General features: G+C 42.3%; 1 protein-coding gene across 14 annotated transcripts in view; it reads right to left on the bottom strand.

Moving 5' to 3' along the window:
- MACF1 (microtubule actin crosslinking factor 1) overlaps window positions 1-18,301 on the bottom strand; it is a 403,924-nt gene that overhangs the window by 296,004 nt on the left and 89,619 nt on the right. The window lies entirely within an intron of this gene.

The following is an 18,301-nucleotide window of genomic DNA, read 5'->3' as shown; positions in this document are numbered from 1 at the left end:
GTGACCCAGTTTGATCCTCAGCACCACCAAGTGTAGCCCTGGAGACCTGCCAGAGTGATCTGTGTAATCCCCGGTACCCCTAGAAGCACTGCATCCCTGGGCCCTCGTTGAACTGCAGGCCAGCAAGCCATGAATCACTGGAAGTGGCCCTAAAGCCCACTAAGCACACCTGGGAGATCCAAAATTAATAAATAAATGAGCACTTATCTGTAGCACTGTCCTCCCGTTGTTCATCAATTTGTTCGAGCGGACACCAGTAATGTCTCCATTGTTGAGACTTGTTACTGTTTTTGGTATATCGAATACGCCACGGGGAGCTTGCCAGGCTTTTGCCATGCAGACGAGATACTCTCAGTAGCTTGCCAGGCTTTGCCATGCAGGCGAGATACTCTCAGTAGCTTGTCGGGCTCTCTGAGAGGGACAGAGGAATCGAACCAGGGTTGGCCGCATGCAAGGCAAACGCCTTACCCGCTGTGCTATCACTCCAGCCAAAATAAATGAGCAAATAAACTATTTTAGGGAACAGAGAGGTTTCGATAATCAACAGACTGGAGTACATGCTTTGCATACAGGTTCCATTTCTGGTACCACATGATCCTGTGAACACTGCTAGGAGCAACCCCTAGCACCAAACCAGGAGTAGTTCCTGAGTATTGTCAGGTGTGGACCCAAAATAATAATAATAATTTCAGTCACTATTCTTTGATAACTTGGGACAAACAAATTTAAATTTCCTTATGCGCTAGGAAATAGTTTAGGCACACTGAAGGCACAAAATAATGATATGCTGAAACAGATTTGAAAGCTACATAATGACTTTCATATTGCAAAGCATCACATTATGCTTTTAACAAGTTTCTGGAACAGCTGTGTACTCTAAGCCTATGACCCAGAGACTTAGCCAAGCTTAACTAGTGTTGAGAGGAAAAGCAAAGTCCGTCTGATCCGCCAGGCCCCACTGGCCTTGATTTATTTCATGTTAGTAAAGAAAGAAAGATGGAAGAATGATAATCCATTTCAAGACCACAAATGCCTTAAATACAACAGATTTAAGTATTCAAAAATTATTTCTCATCTTCTTTTCTATAAATCGGCAACACATAAGTTATATAGTAGGTAAAAAAAAATTTTATGTAGCAAGTTGGTTTTAAGTGGGGGAAGAGGGGTGACAGACCGCAGAAGCAGCTAAAGGCCCTCCTATTCTGTTCCTTCTAAGACTTATTAGTCTGAAATAAAAGCAAAGAATTGTTTAACTACTCTGGGCTGGAGCAATAGTACAGCAGGTAGGGCATTTGCCTTGCACGCAGCCAACATGGCCGACCTGGGTTTGATTCCCAGCATCCCATATGGTCCCCCAAGCACCGCCAGGAGTAATTCCTGAGTGCACGAATCAGGAGTAACCCCTGAGCATCGCCGGGTAAGTACAACACCCTAAAGGAAACAGAGAGCAAAAGGGAATGGGAAGGGTTACTGGGATCATTGGTGGTGGAAAATGGGCATTGGTAGAGGGATGAATACTCGATCATTGTATAACTGAAACCAAAGCACAAAAGTTTGTAAGTCTACAACTGTACTTCATGGTGTTTCACTAATAAAAAAAAAATTAACTTAAAAAAAGAATTGTTTAATTTTATAATGTAATATAACATACAAACTGTAAATTAATATTATGTAATTGCATCGACAAAAAGCTAACCTATCGTGAATTCTGACCTTCTCAACAGGCAATGATCTTTATTGTTTGTGTTTAGTTTTTTGGGCCACACCTGGTGGTGCTCAGGGCTTACTCCTGGCTCTGTGCTCAGGAATCACTCCTAGCAGAACTCAGGGAATCATATGAAGTGCCAGGAATTCTACCAGGGTCGGCAAAGCAAGAGCTCTACCCACTGTACTATTACTCCAGCGATGGCAACGGTTGTTTAGATACAGAGCTCTAACCATCTCAAATTCTTACTCTTTTAGGTAAGAATTATCATCCCATCTTTGTAGAGGAGGAAACTGATTCAAACATTAAATAAATTGACCAAGATCACTGAGCTAATAAGTAGTATCACAGCAAGAATTTAAACCCAGGTATCTTCAATTCCTATTCAATCAACAGATTTTCCAAATATTCCAAATCTCCTAAGAAAATAAAAGCTGAGGCCCAATCCGACTCTTAGAACTGGTTTTCCTAGACCAATTAAAGCAACATGAGAAAGGGAGAGGCAAAAGGTGAAAAGTGTGTGTGTGTGTGTGTGTGTGTGTGTGTGTGTGTGGTGAGAGGGGGGGTGGGCGGGGGATGAGGTAGGGGAGAATTCACCTTACAGCTAAAAATAAAATAATAAAGACAGGCAACCCTAGACAAGGATAAGATTACTTCAATCAAAACTACAATTTCTCCTCCTAAATTCCCCTGTAAGCAGAAGTTAAAATATCACTTAATCACTGTTTAATCATTCACCAGAAGTTCATGGTGGTTTAACTCCTTATTTCTGATGATCTCCAGCATGTTCCCAGAAACCCCTGTCGATGATAGGGCTGGCAAGAAAACAGGGAGAAATTTAATAAGCACTAGGCTCTAAAGCCACTTTACCAAGCCGGAAGTTTTAGATTAAGGTCACAGAGCACCTGTTCCCCAGCTTTTCCAGCTGACACCTAAGTCATGCCCTGGACATGGTTCATGAAGGGATTCCATGAGTAAGACGCCAGACCAGAATATCACTCCTGAGGGCCAAGGCTTCCAGACTGTTGGAATGTGCCCAATAAAGACCTTGCTGGTGTCTGGGCAGCTGAAAGTCTCTAAAGGGGAATTCAGTAAGGACAACTGCTTTCCCTCAACCTGAGGTCATGTGTTTGCATTTAAAAATAAACTTCAGTGAACCTCGTGCCTTAAGAATAATTTGGGAAAGAATGTTGTTAAATCTGGCAACTATTTGTCCCATTAAGGCTAGCTAGAAAGGGGAAAAAATTTTGCTGTTACCAACCCTCTTAAGAAGTATTATATATAAATGGGTTGGTACAGCAGTTAGAAGCACATGCTTAGCTTAGCTTACAACTCAGGTTTGATTCTTGGCAATACACTGTGCCTTGGACATTGCTGGGAGCAGAACTGCAGGCCACTAGTACCACCACGGGTGGCCTGGGTATCCCAGCATCTTAGGGTCTGAGAATCATTGTATCCTCAGTTTCTCAAAACTATTTATTTTATTTATTTTTGGGTATTTGAGGGGTCACACCCAGGGATGCTCAGGGGTTACTCCTGGCTCTGCACTCAGGAATTGCTGTGTTCAGTGGGTTATATGGATGCCGGGGTTCAAGCCCAGTTTGGCCTGTGCAAGACAAAGGCCCTAACCACTGTACTATCTCTCCAGCACCAAGGGTAGGGCCTTAACCACTGTACTATCTCTCTAGCCCCGCATTCTAAGTCTCTTATACTGAACCATGAGCCTGGTGGGCCTGGCTCCCAAAAACAAGTATGACACAACAAAAAGACAGGAAATCCCATCCCAGGCCAGCTTCCCCATGAGTAAAACTTATGAACTACTAGAAATAATTTCTCATATAATTTCTTATGTTTTTAGATTTCAGGAAGGAATTTACGATCCATGAAGTACCTGGCATCTATCAGCTATGCATTCAGTCATAGTCCTCCTGTTGTTCATCGATTTGCTCAAGCGGGCCCAGTAACGTCTCCATTGTGAGACTTGTTGTTACTGTGTTTGGCATATCGAATACGTCACGGGGGGGCTCTCCAAGAGGGGTGGAGGAATCGAACTCGGGTTGGCCATGTTGCGTGCAAGGCAAATGCCCTACCGCTGTGCTATCGCTCCAGCCCATGCATTCAGTATGTGAAAGTAAGTTTACTCATTTTCGTTTGGTTTGGTTTGGTTTCATTTCAGGGATTCTTCCTGACAGTGCTCAGGAGAATACAGGTGTCAGGGATCCATCACAGGAGCTCCATATGCACAGCACAACTCCAGTCTTCTGAACTATTTCCCCAGCCCTGATAATAGCTGGCTTTTTGGTTTGGTTTTTGCACCACACCTGACTATGTTCATTACAGTGCCAGGGATCTAAATCAGGACTGCAGTTACCACAAATGCATGCAAGGCAAGTGCCTTACCTCCCACAACTCTCTCAGACCTCCTAAAAGTTTGGCTTTTTTTTTTTTTTTTTTTTGCTTTTTGGGTCACACCCGGCGATGCACAGAGGTTACTCCTGGCTCTGCACTCAGGAATCACCTTTGGCGGTGCTCAGGGGACCATATGGGATGCCGGGAATCGAACCCGTGTTGGCCACGTGCTAGGCAAACGCCCTACCTGCTGTGTTATTGCTCCAGCCCCCTAAAAGTATTTTTAAAGGAAAACTAGAGCATAAACTTGAAAGCAATATGCTGGCAGGCAGAGCTCTGGTCTCTGTGTTTTACTGAGAACAGTGCTAACTTTGAAGCCTCATTTTCCTCTTCCAGAATTTGTAAACAGAAGGGGAAATAACTTTCACAGCCTAGCTATTGCAGAAATCCCCTTCTCAGTGATCCATTTCTCAACTTGATTAAAATAACTATCAACCAGATTCTTGGAAATTGCCATTTTCCTATTCAACTGAGAGCTTAATCACCATGGCAGTACAGCTTTTCTTTGGAGCCAAACAGCTAACAAGATTTCAGTATTATTCTCATTCAAATGATTAAGACTCTGAGGGTCAGTGAGAACAGTTTATAGGCACTTCAAAAGGCAATGCCTCTCTCATTCACTACAACAGCTGGTAAAGTTAGCAAAGTAAACAGTACGCAGAGCAAAACTGAGAGGTATCCATAGTCTTGTGATTTACCCATTCTTATTAGAAACAGGTAGGGAGACTGGAGCCTTACCTTGCTCTAGGCACACAAATACCCCAACCAATACCACATTCCCTCTTGGTTAACAATTAAAAATTGTTATGAATGATTCAGACTTAGCTCCAGAACCTCTCTCTGATATTCCCTTTTGCAAAATGATAACAGCCAGGATCTGATGTAGTTTAGTTATCTGTACACATTAGCCATCAACCTGGAAAATTCCTGTATTTAAAATTTTGTTGTGGTTAACACTTGAAGCACTACAAATCAAACACAGGTATTGAGGTTTTTTATTTTGAGGGGGTTTTAGTTGCTCTTTTGTATAGTTGCTCTTTTGTTTAGTGGACCTCACACAGCTATGCTCAGGGGCTACCCCTGGCTTTGTGCTCGGGGCCAATCCTGGCAGTGCTGAGACCATGGATAGTCTGAGGATGTAACTGTTATATACAAGGCAGGCATCTTAACCCATGTACTATTTCTCCTGCCCTAGTTTGTTTGTTTTTCCCCAGAGGTGGTGAGGCAGGATCACTTCTAACACTGCTCAGGAGATCATTGGTTGTTTGTATTTTTATGCTGTTGTTTCATGGTTTTTCCAAAGCAAAAAAGAAAAAAAATTCCTAAAATTTTACCTTTCCTCCTACTCAGGATTAAGAAATTAGGACTAAGGCTTTGACCTTTGTTACAATGTTATGTTCTAAATCAACAAAAACTGGAGGGACTGAACAACACGTTAGGGAATGAGAGCTGCAAAGAAGAGCGCTGCCAACACGGCTCCCACTCAGAAGCTCCAATGAGCTCAGTGTCCAGAAAAACTTTTGCATTAACAAACCTTCTCTAGGTCTGATAAATTATTTTACTGTTATAATAACCTGATATAAGGCAAGGGCCATCTTCTATTATTATTTTGTTTTTATAGCTCCCAGTACTATATATATGTATATATATAATATATATATATATATATATATTTTTTTAACATGAGAAATTGGGCTGGAGCAATAGCACAGCGGGCATTTGCCTTGTGCATGGCCCGGCCTGGCCAAGCGAGGTTCAATTCATCCGCCCCTCTCAGAGAGCCCGGCAAGCTACCGAGAGTATTTTGCCCGCACGGCAGAGCCTGGCAAGCTCCCCGTGACGTATTCGATATGCCAAACACAGTAACAACAAAGTGTCACAATGAAGACATTACTGGGGCGGCTAGAGCAAATCCATGAACAATGGGAGGGCAATGCTACAATATGAGAAATTACCTAATTTAATGCTTATGAATAGTTCCTAGAGGGAAAAAACATCGGGGAAGAAAAGAACATAAAGAATCTGATTTGGGGGCTGGCGTGATAACACAGGTATGCCTTGCATCCAGCCGACCTGGGTTCAATTTCCAGCATCCCATATGGTCCCCCAAGCACCGCCAGAAGTGATTCCTGAGTGCAAAGCCAGGAGTAACCCCTGAGCATCGCCGGGTGTGACCCAAAAAAAGAAAAAAAAATCTGATTTTCCCTTGACTGCCCTATTCACTGAATAAAACTGGCACTGGTATTTTGGGAACATCTCACTTTGCCCTATTTGAGAACCAAAATGTATTCAGTACATTTAGGGATTTTTCTAAGGTTCCAGTAACCAACTTTTTTTCTCAAGTTCAACTAGGGGAGCTCTAAACTCCTTGAAAGCAGAAACTGTGAAGTCAGATCCACAGTATAATGTGTAGGGTATTTGCCTTGCACGAATACAACTGGGCTTGACACCCACCTCCTGTAACCCATATCGTCTCCTTACCCCGCTGGGAGTGATCCCAGAGTGCAGAGCCAGGAGTCAGCCCTGAACATCACTGGTGTGACCCAATATCCAACTAAATAAATAAAAATTAAATTGAAAATTAAAACTTTATATTCCCAACTTCTGGCTCCATGTTTTACTAAGAGTGGAATTCAATCAAATTTAATCTTAATTCAGACTGTGTTCTAAATTTAGATTTAATACAAACCCTTGCCCTCTTAAAACTATAGTAACAAATCTCCCTGGCTCAAACCTCCAGGCAAGAAACAAAAACTCTATGCCATGAAAGTTGTTGTTTTTTTGTTTTGTTTTGTGTTTGCTTTTTGGGTCACACCCAGCAATGCACAGGGGTTACTCCTGGCTCTGCACTCAGGAATCACCCCTGGCCGTGCTCAGGGGACCACATGGGATGCTGGGAATCGAACCCGGGTCGGCCGCGTGCAAGACAAAACGTCCTACCCGCTGTGCTATTGCTCCAACCCCTGTCACGGAAGTTTTAAATACATCTTTAAAACAGAACAAATTTTAACTCTTTTAGAGTTCACATTGTCAGGGCTAGAGAAAGAGTACAGTGGTCAAGGCACTGTCTTGCACGTGGCTTACCTGGACTAGATCCCTGGCATCCCCTGTGGTTTTCCAGCACCACCAGGAGTAATTACTGAGTGCAGAGCAAGGAGTGGCCCCTAATTGTCAGTTGTGGTCCAAAAACCAATAAATAAATAAATAAATGTCCAGCATTTTTTTAAAGGAAAGAAATTACTTTAATAACATTAAATAAAACAAGTCAAATTACCCTAAATCAGGGGAGGGGTGGTGGTAGACCAAAAATGTTGCCAAGGTTTGGACCTATGGAAGGCTTCAAAGGCAAACAATGTGACTAGGGAAAAGGCTTGAATTACAAGCTAAATTCTGGGTGGTGCTTTCAGTTTGTCAAAACCGTAAGTGTGATTTGACCTTTCTAGTGGACTCTATTCCTTATCTATCACTTCCTGACACCAGAAATTGAGGACTAATCCAAGAGTCAACTAAACATCTAAAGTTAAAGCAGTAATACAGAGTCAGAGAGTAAGTACAGCAGGTAGGGATCTTACTTTGCCAGCAGCCAACTTAGATTCAATCCCTGACATCCATACACTCTCCAGTATATGGCCAGGAGTGATCCCTGAGCACAAAGTGAGGAATAAGCCCTGAGAAGCAAGGCCAACTCCTTCCCCATCCCAATGAATTCATTTCTAACTGACCTGGCATAAGCATAAGTTTTCTATAGAAAAATAATCTAAAGGAAAAGAAGCATGAGTTTTCTATGCAAGGGACGAGTTCCAAGTTAGTAAAGAAGCCAAGAGGAAGAAAGACAAAGCTATGATTAGAGAACTGAAAAGATTATCAGAGGTCTTTCCCCTTCACCCATTTCCTGTCAACCAACTCTCAAGAATCCTGAATACTGACAAAAATTTAAAAATGTAATCCACAAACAGGCATGCAAATAGGCATTTTAGACAAGAGAATTGCTGACAGACATTAAATAGATTTAGAAGAATATGACGGTTTTCTTATCCTTAAGAAAGAGTTGGGTGGTCTGGAGCAATAGTACAGTGGGCAGGGAGCTTGCCTTGCATGCAGACAACCCAAGTTCTATCCCCAGCTTCCAATGGTCCCCTGAGTCATGCCAGGAGTAATTTCTGAGTGCAGATCCAAGAGTTAACCCTGAGCACTGGCAGGTGTGACTCCCCCCACTCCACCCCACCACCCCCCCCAAAAAAAAGAAAAAAGAAAGAGAGAAGATTGGATTATATTTAGATGATCCAGAAAGTACACCTAGCTCTGTGATTCAGGGTCACCTCTGATGAAGATCAGGAAAGCAGAAAGTGCCAGGGATCCCCACAGGCCTCCTGCATGCAAAGCATGTGCTCAATCCTTTAACCTATCTCCCTGACCCAGAAAAAAAATTTTTTTGAGCAAAAAAGGAAGACAGAATCACAACATATTTGTGTATATCTGTACAAAATACACCAAAGTGTAACAAATAGGCAACAGAGGTTTACTCGTGGTTCCACTAGTGAAATGTTTTTTGTTTTGTTTAATTTTAATTTTGTTTTTGGGTCACACCCAGCTGAACTGAGGGATTACTCCAGGCTCTGGGCTCCAAGATCACTCTTGGCAGTACTCAAAGGATCATGTGGGGTGCTGAGGAATAGTACCTGGGCGAGCTGAATGCAAGGTTAGCATAGTTCATATGGTATTCCAACTCTGTCCTGTTATATACATTGCTCGAGCGGGCCCAGTAACGTCTCCATTGGAGACTTTGTTGTTACTGTGTCTGGCATATCCAATACTCTCGGTAGCTTGCCGGGCTCTCCGAGAGGGGCGGAGGAATCGAACTCGGGTCGGCCATGTTGGCCGCTTGTAAGGCGAATGCCCTACCCGCTGTGCCCATGTTATACATACTTTGATTTATGGTGACCTACATTTTTCAAGATAATGCTCATTACCTGCAATTTTTCACTTTAGGTGCAGTCTTTAGATACTAATCTCCGAAAGATGAGCCTTCACTAGGACCAGAGAGAGGACAGAGGTTGAAGCTCTTGCCTTGCATCACGTCACCCGGAGTTTAAACCCCAGCACCACATAAGGTTCCCTGAGCACAGCCAATGTTATTTTGAGCACAGAGCCAGGAATAACCCCTGAGTACTGTTGGGTATACATCCCCATCAAAAAAAAAAAAAAAAGATGAGACCTCGTCTTAAAGACAAGGTAGGAGTAGCGTGGAGGTAAGGCAGACAGATATGAAAATCCTCTCTATAAGTTAAAGACAGTACGAAAAAGGCAAAAAATAAACTATATTTGAATCTGTGTTAACTTTCTTAGTCACCTCCAGAAACTTGACAAGGTCGCCTACAGCAGTTTCCCAAAGTGGGTGATGAAGTCCCTAACCCTGCCCCACCACTGATGAAGCTGGAATGATCCAGAGCATTAGTGCCAGGGTGTGGGGTGTCTGTTTACTTAAAGAAGGTAGAATTACATTTTACATGCATTAATGTAACAAGGGGTGGCAATACATGTACAGTTGGGAAACTCTGCTCTCGAGGTTTGGAAAAGAACATTTAGCAGATCCCTTGATTATAGCCAGGAACATACAGTTCCCAGGCATTTGGTCGGTCTCCATTAATCAATTACACCTGCTTCTAGAATCACAAGGTCCACCTAACCCAAAGGAAAATCAACTTTGCCTTCTTTTTTGGGGAGGTGGGGCCACACCCAGTGGTGTTCAGGGGTTACTCCTGGCTCTGCAGTCAGGAATTATTCTTAGCGTTGCTCAGAGGGCCATATAGAATGCCGGGATTCGAACTCAGGCCAGCCACATGCAAAGCAAGTGCCTTATCCCCTGTACTACCTCTCCAGCTCAGAAAGTCCCCTTTCCTTTCTGTGATCTCCCCTTGCAGCTCTCTCACTATTAAAGATTTGGGAAACCCAGGGCCCTCCTATACCTCATGGTTCAAGCTCTCCCAAGGCACAAGAAATATCACCATTTTCAGGGGGAAAAAATTGAAAAAAAAATCATATCTAATCGAGACATTGACCTCCTTTTCACTCTAGAAAGAGGCCTGGCTTTGACAGATCAGTAACAGAAAGCTACTTTTGAAATGAGACAATTCTGCACTTAGAATTTGCCTCAGGTAATACTAATAATATCACTAAAATAATAGGCATATTTAAGAGCACTTACCATGTGTCTGTGGTACTGTTCCAAATACTGACTCATATTTACTCATTTTATATATTTAATTCATTTTATTATTATCCAAACTCTGAAATCCATGCCATTATCATCCTCATTTTATAGCTGAGAAATTCTGGTCTTAAGAGAAAGGTTAGGGAGCAGGAGAGAGAGTACAGCAAGTAAGGTGTTTGCTTTGCACATGGCCAATCAGGGTTCAATCCTTAGCACCATATATGGTCCTCCAAGCTCAATCAAAAGTGATCCCTGAGCACAGAGCCAGGACTAAGCTCTGAACACTACTGGGTGTTACAAAAAAAAAATAACTGGGGCGAAGGGGAGGGGTTAACTAACTTGTCCAAAGTCATCAGACTAAATAATAAAACTGTTTCAAGGTAGGACCACAGCAATTGAGCAATTGTAAATTAAATTAAAAAACGTGCTTAACAGTAGGGTGTTCGCCTCATACGTTGATGACCCAGGTTTAACACCCAGCACCACATATGGTCCCCTGAGTCCACCAAGAATGACCCCTGATCACAGAGCTAGTAATAAATCCTCAGCACAGCCCAAAACAAACAGAAAATTGCTTCAGAGTCATGAGTATCTTAGGGTCTTTGGGGAACTACCATTTTTGCTGGATCATAAAAGGAGAAAGGAACTCACCAAAAATGAGTTGGATTATTGTTTCTTTTTTTCTTCTCTACACAAATCGACAGCAGAGTATTATTAAGTATCTCCTAGTACTACTTATATATATTCCTTTTCCCCACAAATCCCTCAAATGCAGCACCTTCAGCATTTCTGAAGTCTTCCCAGAGTATGGAAGTGGGGGGGGGGGGGGGGAGAGGGAGAGAGAGAGAGGGAGAGAGAGGGGGAGAGAGAGAGAGAGAGAGAGAGAGAGAGAGAGAGAGAGATTTAATCAAAAGCCCCTTTCTTCAGCAAACAAAAGACCTTGGTATTTCCACAGACAGACCAGCTATTCTTAACCCTAACCAAAGGTTTTCTGGCAGAGAATGAAATATGAAAATGTTAGGCTTGTGGGAATGGCTTGTTCTTTGGTCATTTGTGTCCCACTCAGTAAAGTCAGCCCACTGAAACACAAACACTGCAGCCCCTCAGTTACTCTGGGACAATTCAGTTAGCTCCAAGGTCTTAGGAGACAGGCAGTAGAATCCCTATTCCTAGTCCCTATCCCCAAACCCCAACCCTGCTTTCTCCCTTTCCCCTGCTACAGGAACGTTCAATTGTTTTTAAAGCAACTGGGGGAGAAAAAACATGTAAAGATACAGAAACACAATAGACCAAATTATGCAAATAAGGAAGAGGGGGAAAAGGGGGGGCGGGGCTCAAGATCAGGCTTAACTGCAGGATCTCCTACCAATCTCGGTGCTTCTCACCCCAAATCAACAATTCAGAGTTTTAGTACTTTCTTAAGTAAACTGTTGCACTCTGGCAACTGTTTCAAGTACTTTATCCACCCACTCAACACAAAAGGTTTTAGAGGCACAGTGTGGCCCTGAATGGCCTAAGTGATTGACATTTCCCAGCAGCGTTCAGAGAAATCAAGACAATTTTATAAATTGAGTCAAGAAGAGGAAAATGAAGATGGGGCCCAAACAACACTAATCCCAGAGACCTGAACTAAACTCAGATTCAATGACACTCCAACTTGGGCTGCATTAACACAGACAATTATCATAATAAAGTGTCTTTGTGTTCATTCAATAGCACTCTCCCTTTAGTGTCTTTCCCAGGATATTGTCAACAAAATTCCTATGAGGCCACAGGCCTATGATACATCTCCTAGCAGTCAGGTCTCTGTCACTGAGAATAAGAGTTGTTACCTCAACTGAGTCTGAGCCTGGCTTTAGAATCTCCTACAGTGAACAGTCCAAACTCATGTGTAGATGGCATGAGGTACCAAATCAAAAGGTAGTAGGGCCCATGTACCTCAAGATTCTGAATCTTCTTGATTACTCTAATAATTAATTCTAGTGCTGCTTCCAGGCAGAGTCCAAGCCCAGCGGAATAAATGGCATAGACCAGATCAATTAGCCAGCCTCAATCTGCTGGCAAATTTTAAGTGTCTGACGTAAGTAGTCTCTCAAACATTTGTTTAATTGTTTATTATCTCCAACTACTAAAACCAGTACCTTCACAAGAGGGTGTTGGGAGCACCAGAGAAGAAATCTAGATAGTAGGGAAAGAAAAAAAAAAAAAACTTTCTGTCCTCTGCTGTTCCATAGAGATCTCTTTAGTTGCAAAGTATAAAACTCCCTTCTATATAAAATTCATTAGTTGACTCCTCTCCCAGACCTGGGTAACAGGTCACAGTATCCTAATCAAGAACAACAGTGCATCCATAACTGTGTAACATACCAAGTCCTCAAAAGGATAGCAGAGCACTGACAAGGCAATGTACGCTGCAGCTTTTTTTCTTTTAACTTGGAAACAGCCCAAAATACTCCAAAACAGAATGGCTAAGTGAATCCACTATCAACAAGATAACTTAAAATTATAAAGACTCTTGGTCCATGGTTCTGAGTCACTGATAGAGTTCATGCTTTGCATGTCTGAGGCCCTAGTACAATAATGGCATGCACAGGCAAAACACACACTCTCAGACTACAAGGAAGCATTTTTTTAAAAATGCTTTTAGGGCTGGAGATATAGCACAGTAGGTAAGGCATTTGCCTTGAATGTGCCAACACCAGTTCGAATCTCAGGCACAATATATGGTCCCCCAAGCAGCATCAAGAGTCCTGAGCACAGAGCCAGACGTAGTTCTTGAACTATGGCCTAAATGCCCTCCCACACACAAAAAAAGAAAAGCTTTATAATGTCACATAAAAAAAAGTATAGATACATATGTATATGCTAAACAAAAGAAGACAAACACAAAACAGCACATTATATAATTCTATTTATATTAAATCTCTAAAACAAGCAAGATAGTTGTGACAGGTTGCACAACACTGAAAGTGTACTTAATGTCAATGAATTATGTACTTTAAAATTATTTCATTGATATGTTATACATCTTTTACCACAATTTTAAAAATCCTATCAGAAAAGCAAAACATACAGATAAATAGGTAAAGATTACAATTTTATAAAAGTAAATACGGACCAGAAAGGAACAAAGAGAAATCCCAGTATCTGTTAAGTTAAAATGGGACTACAGGGGCTGGAATGATAATATGGTGGGTAGAACTTGGCTTACACATGTAGAAGCGGACCTGGGTTCAATCCTGGCACCCCATATGGTCCCCTGTGCCCCACCAGGACTGATCCCTGAGTGCAGAGGCAGGAGTATGCCCTGAGCGCTGTCAGGTGTGGTCCCAAAGTAAAACAGAAGGAAAATAAAAAATAAAAAACAGGACTCCGGTGATGTTGAACAATAAAAATCAGAAAAGGTTTTAGTCCTGAAGCCACAATCACATGCCTCCAAACAAGTGTCTGCCAAGTGAAGGACAAGCTACATAGCTCACCAGGCCCACAACAGCAGGTGTGTGTGTGCTGTAGGGTGAGGGCAAGAGGTCTCAGGCCCTCCTTAGTCCCTTCTCTAATCCCCCTTAAAAAAGACTCCCCAGGGCAGAGAAACCATCTGTTTCAACAAAGCCTAGAGCCCTAAAAGCATGTTAACTCCTTCGCTGCTGATTGATCTCTTATGGAAAGATGGGTTTCATGCAATATTAAGTGCTATCTGTGATGCAACCCAAGACCTCACATAGGAAAGACATGCACTCTAGTGCTGGACAACATTTCCTGGCCCCAAAGTGTTTTCTCATATTAAAAATACCTCTAAGCACCACTGGGTGTGGCCCATAAACTAAACAAACAAAAAAATACTTCTAAAGACAGAGAGATAGATAACTCAACAAGCTAGAGCACATGCTTTGCATACAGGAAGTCTGGGTTAGATCTCCAACACCACATGATCCCCACCCTCCCAGCACCACCAAAAATGAATCATAAGCACTAATCCAGGAGTGGTTCCTGAGCACCACCAGATGTGGCCCAAAAACTAAATTAAGATAAATTAGAAATACATCCACATATTGGAATATAAGCTGTGTAAGGAAAGTATCCTTGCCTTTTTCTCTGGTATACCATTATAGCACTGTAGCACTGTCCTCCCATTGTTCATCGATTTGCTCGAGCAAGCGGGCCCAGTAACATCTCCATTGTGAGACTTGTTGTTACTGCGTTTGGCATATCGAATACATCACGCGTAGCTTGCCAGGCTTTGCCGTGTGGGCGAGATACTCTCAGTAGCTTGCCCGGCTCTCCAAGAGGGGTGGAGGAATCAAACTCGGGTCAGTTGGGTTGGCCGCGTGCAAGGCAAATGCCCTACCCACTGTGCCATCACTCCAGCGGAATAAACTGTTATAGTGAATACTCAAATTACTTGTTAAGTGAATTCACTAACTTCCCTTTTTCATTAATAATTGCTTATTTGTGCCTTAATTTTTAAAGTCCCCTCTTCCTATCAGCTGTGCAAAGTGACAGGAAAATCAATTAAAATTCAAATTGGTTTTCTCAAATTCAGCTGGCCAATCAATAGTTATCTAGTGTCTACTTGCACATAGTGTAACTAGTCTTCTCGCTGCAGGGGCTACTGCTGGATCCCAGTGCCTAGCATATATCACTTAGTCCAATGTTCAGACATATTTGTCCAATGGAATAATGATGCATTGAACACTTCAATGTAGCTACTACTTATGAGCTGGGTACCGTGACAGTTATTTAAAAAAAAAAAAAACCTTTAAACAGACCTCTCATAAAGCTAACCGTTTCAAAAGGTAAACAAAACTAGAGAGTAGGAAAGAATACCTCAATTTTTGTACTCTTGATAAACTATGATAACTAGAGAAGTCTTCACAGGGAAGGAAAACCTGAAGAGGCTGAAAAAAAAATGGATAGATTCAGGCTAGATACAAGAACACAGGCATTCTAGGTGAAAAAAGAAAAAAGCACAATAAAAGCCAAGTGCTGAGAATGAACAAAGCACCTTAAGGAACAATGAAGAGCTATGTCAGTCAGGAGCTGAAGGTATCTTCTAAGAAATTACAAGCCTAGACAAGGGCTACAGCGATAGTACAGCGGGTAGGGCATTTGCCTTCCACGCGGCTGACCCGGCTTCTATACCTCCATCCTTCTCGGAAAGCCTGGGAAGCTACCAAGAGTATCCCACCTGCATGGCAAAGCCTGGCAAGCTACCCGTGACATATTAGATATGCCAAACACAGTAACAAGTAGTCTCACAATGGAGACATTACTGGTGCCCGCTCTAGCAAACTGATGAACAACGAGAGGACAGTGCTACAGACAAGTAAAAGGGGGATCAGAGAATAAAAAATGTGTAAAGAGAAAACAGTAAAAATAGCTGTAGAGTTGAGCATAAGAGAAAGGGGAGCATAGAAAACAAAATAGGAGGCAACTGGCATAACTCAGAAGTTACCTAAGGACTAGAAATGCTTGTCAAAGCAAAGGGAATGGGGAGGAAAGAGCAAATCTAAGAGAAACTATGAGGAAGCAAAAGAGTTCAAGTGACAGGTTGAAAACAGGGATTGGCGAAGAAAGAGGCAAAAATGTCTTCAGGATTTCTGACCACTGTAAGAATGTGAGCACTACTGTCAAAAATAGGGAATGAGGGAGGGAAGCGAAGACTAAACTTGGTTTTGAGAATTTTAAGTCTGAGGTAATCCCCCAGATGCCCCAGAAGCAGCTGAAAAAAAAAAAACTAAAAAACATTTTTATAAAGTCAACAAGATATATTCAGGCTTATTAAATAGGTAGTCAATTATTCCTGACATGTACAAAGACCCTAACTTGAAACCCCAACACCACTAGGCTTGCCCCCCACAATGAATAAATGAATGAGTAAATGAATGAATAAATCAGAAGGAAATCTTGTTCTATGCTACATCAATGAACCCGGCAGATGTTAAGGAAAGCGAAAAACTGTTGTGGAAAAACAAATATTATATGATGCCACTTATGTAAGATCAAATTCACAGAAGCAAAGAGCAGAAAGGTGGTTGCCAGGGGCTACAGAGAGGGAGAAATAGAAGTTGTTGTTCAACAGGTATAGAGTTTCAGTCATGCAAGATAAAAACGTTGTAGAGAGCTACTGTTTGGCAAATATGCACTTAACAACACTTTACATGTACAAAATTTTAAAAAGGTACATTTCAAGATATTTTGTTTTTACCACATTGGGGAGGAACAGAGGGGGCTTGGGGCCACATTAAGCAGTACCCAGAGATTACTCCTGCTCAGGAATCACTCCAGGCAGGGCTCGAAGGAACTTATGAGGTGCCAGGGATGGAACCTGGGTCCACTGTATACAAGGCAGACCCTTACCCCTGTGCTATCTTACCAGCCCCCTTTAACAAAATGTTATTATTATTATTATTATTATTATTATTATTATTCTTATGTTTTGAGGGCCATACCCGGCAATACTTGGGAATTATGCCTGGCTCTGATTCAGGATTATTCCTGGTGGTGCTCAGGGTACCATATGGGATGCCGGGGATTGAACCCAGACCAGCCACATGCAAGCCAAAACCCCTACCCACGCTTTAGAGAAGCAGAGAGACATGACAGGAGTAAAGGCACTTGCTCTGCATATAGCCAACCTTGGTTTGATCATACAGCCACGTACAGCCCCCCAAGAATTGCTGGGAGTGATTCCCTGAGTAAAGCGTCAGGAATAACCCCTGACGTATTACTGCCTGGTGGGCCCCCAAGTCTCCCAAAATAAATAACACTTTAAAATATAAGATATTTAAATTGTAGAAGACAGGTGCAGGGGGTTACAATTTAAAAGAAAAGCAAAGCCAGACAAACTGAGTAAAGAAAGGGAAGGTCAGGAACGGCATAACAATGCCAGCTCTGTTTCGATCATTCGTTTTTGTGCCAGCACTATTAGGAAACTTTACCTGTACAACTCATTTAATCAGCATAATTTTATGTAAGCAATACTTTCACCCCAATTGTGCGGACTGAAAAACTGAAGTTGAGAGAAAATAACTCAGTTTATATATATATGTAGATTTTTATTCTAACTTCACATTTTACTGTCTTACCACTTAGGAAGAAGAAGAAAAAGACCTTGCAAAAGGCAGATAAACAGCAGCTGGATAGATCAAGAAGCCCAAGACATATGCTCAGGAAAGCTAAAGGAAGGCACTATTTTAAACAGGCAGGGGCCAGAGAGATATAGTATGGGGGAAGGTACTTGCCTTGAATACATTGTATATGCTGGGCCCCTGAGTATCACCAGGAGTGATCCCTGAGCCAGGAATAAGCCTGAACATCACAAAGTTTGGCCTCCAAACTAAAACAACAAACATGTAAGGGTGAAAGTGTCAAATGTCAGTGATCCAATAAAGAACTCTCCAAATCTGTCGGTAAAGAGTAATTTAAAGATGGAGCCCGGGCCAGGTACTGCAACCCAAACACAGTCAAAGAAACAGAAGCCTTCCCAGGGCTAAGGAGGCTGCTTCTTTCCCTCTTATCACGGAGATACCTGGGACTGCCAGCTTCCACCTGAGGCCTCCTGCTGAAGGACACCATTTGACCAGCCCCTGACAACAACCCAAACATAAAGGCCTACAATGCTGAGTTAGGTTCAACTTGAGCTGTAGGGTTAAATGGGAATTAGTTTCAACTGTAGCTTAACAACAACTGTTAGCTTCTAAAATCCACAATTTCATGCCTGTCTCTTTAGTTCGCTCATCTTACATAAACCTATACCAAATATATGCTGATTTAGTTCTAGCCCCACTATGATACCTTAACTATTACACTGCTAACAGTTACATTTCTCCACCATGTAACACACCAAAACTCCTGACTGGAACCAGAGAGATAGTATAGCAGATAAGGTGCTTGCTTACACGTGGCTGATACAAGTTTGATCCCCAGCACCACCTATGGTGCCCTGAGCACCTCCAGGATTGGAGTACAGAGTACAG

Source organism: Sorex fumeus, unplaced genomic scaffold, assembly GCF_029834395.1.
Source record: "Sorex fumeus unplaced genomic scaffold, SorFum_2.1 ptg000047l, whole genome shotgun sequence".
In the NCBI taxonomy this organism is placed as follows: Eukaryota; Metazoa; Chordata; class Mammalia; order Eulipotyphla; family Soricidae; genus Sorex; species Sorex fumeus.
Note: the sequence above shows the minus strand (reverse complement) of the source record. Positions and strands in the feature narration are given on the sequence as shown.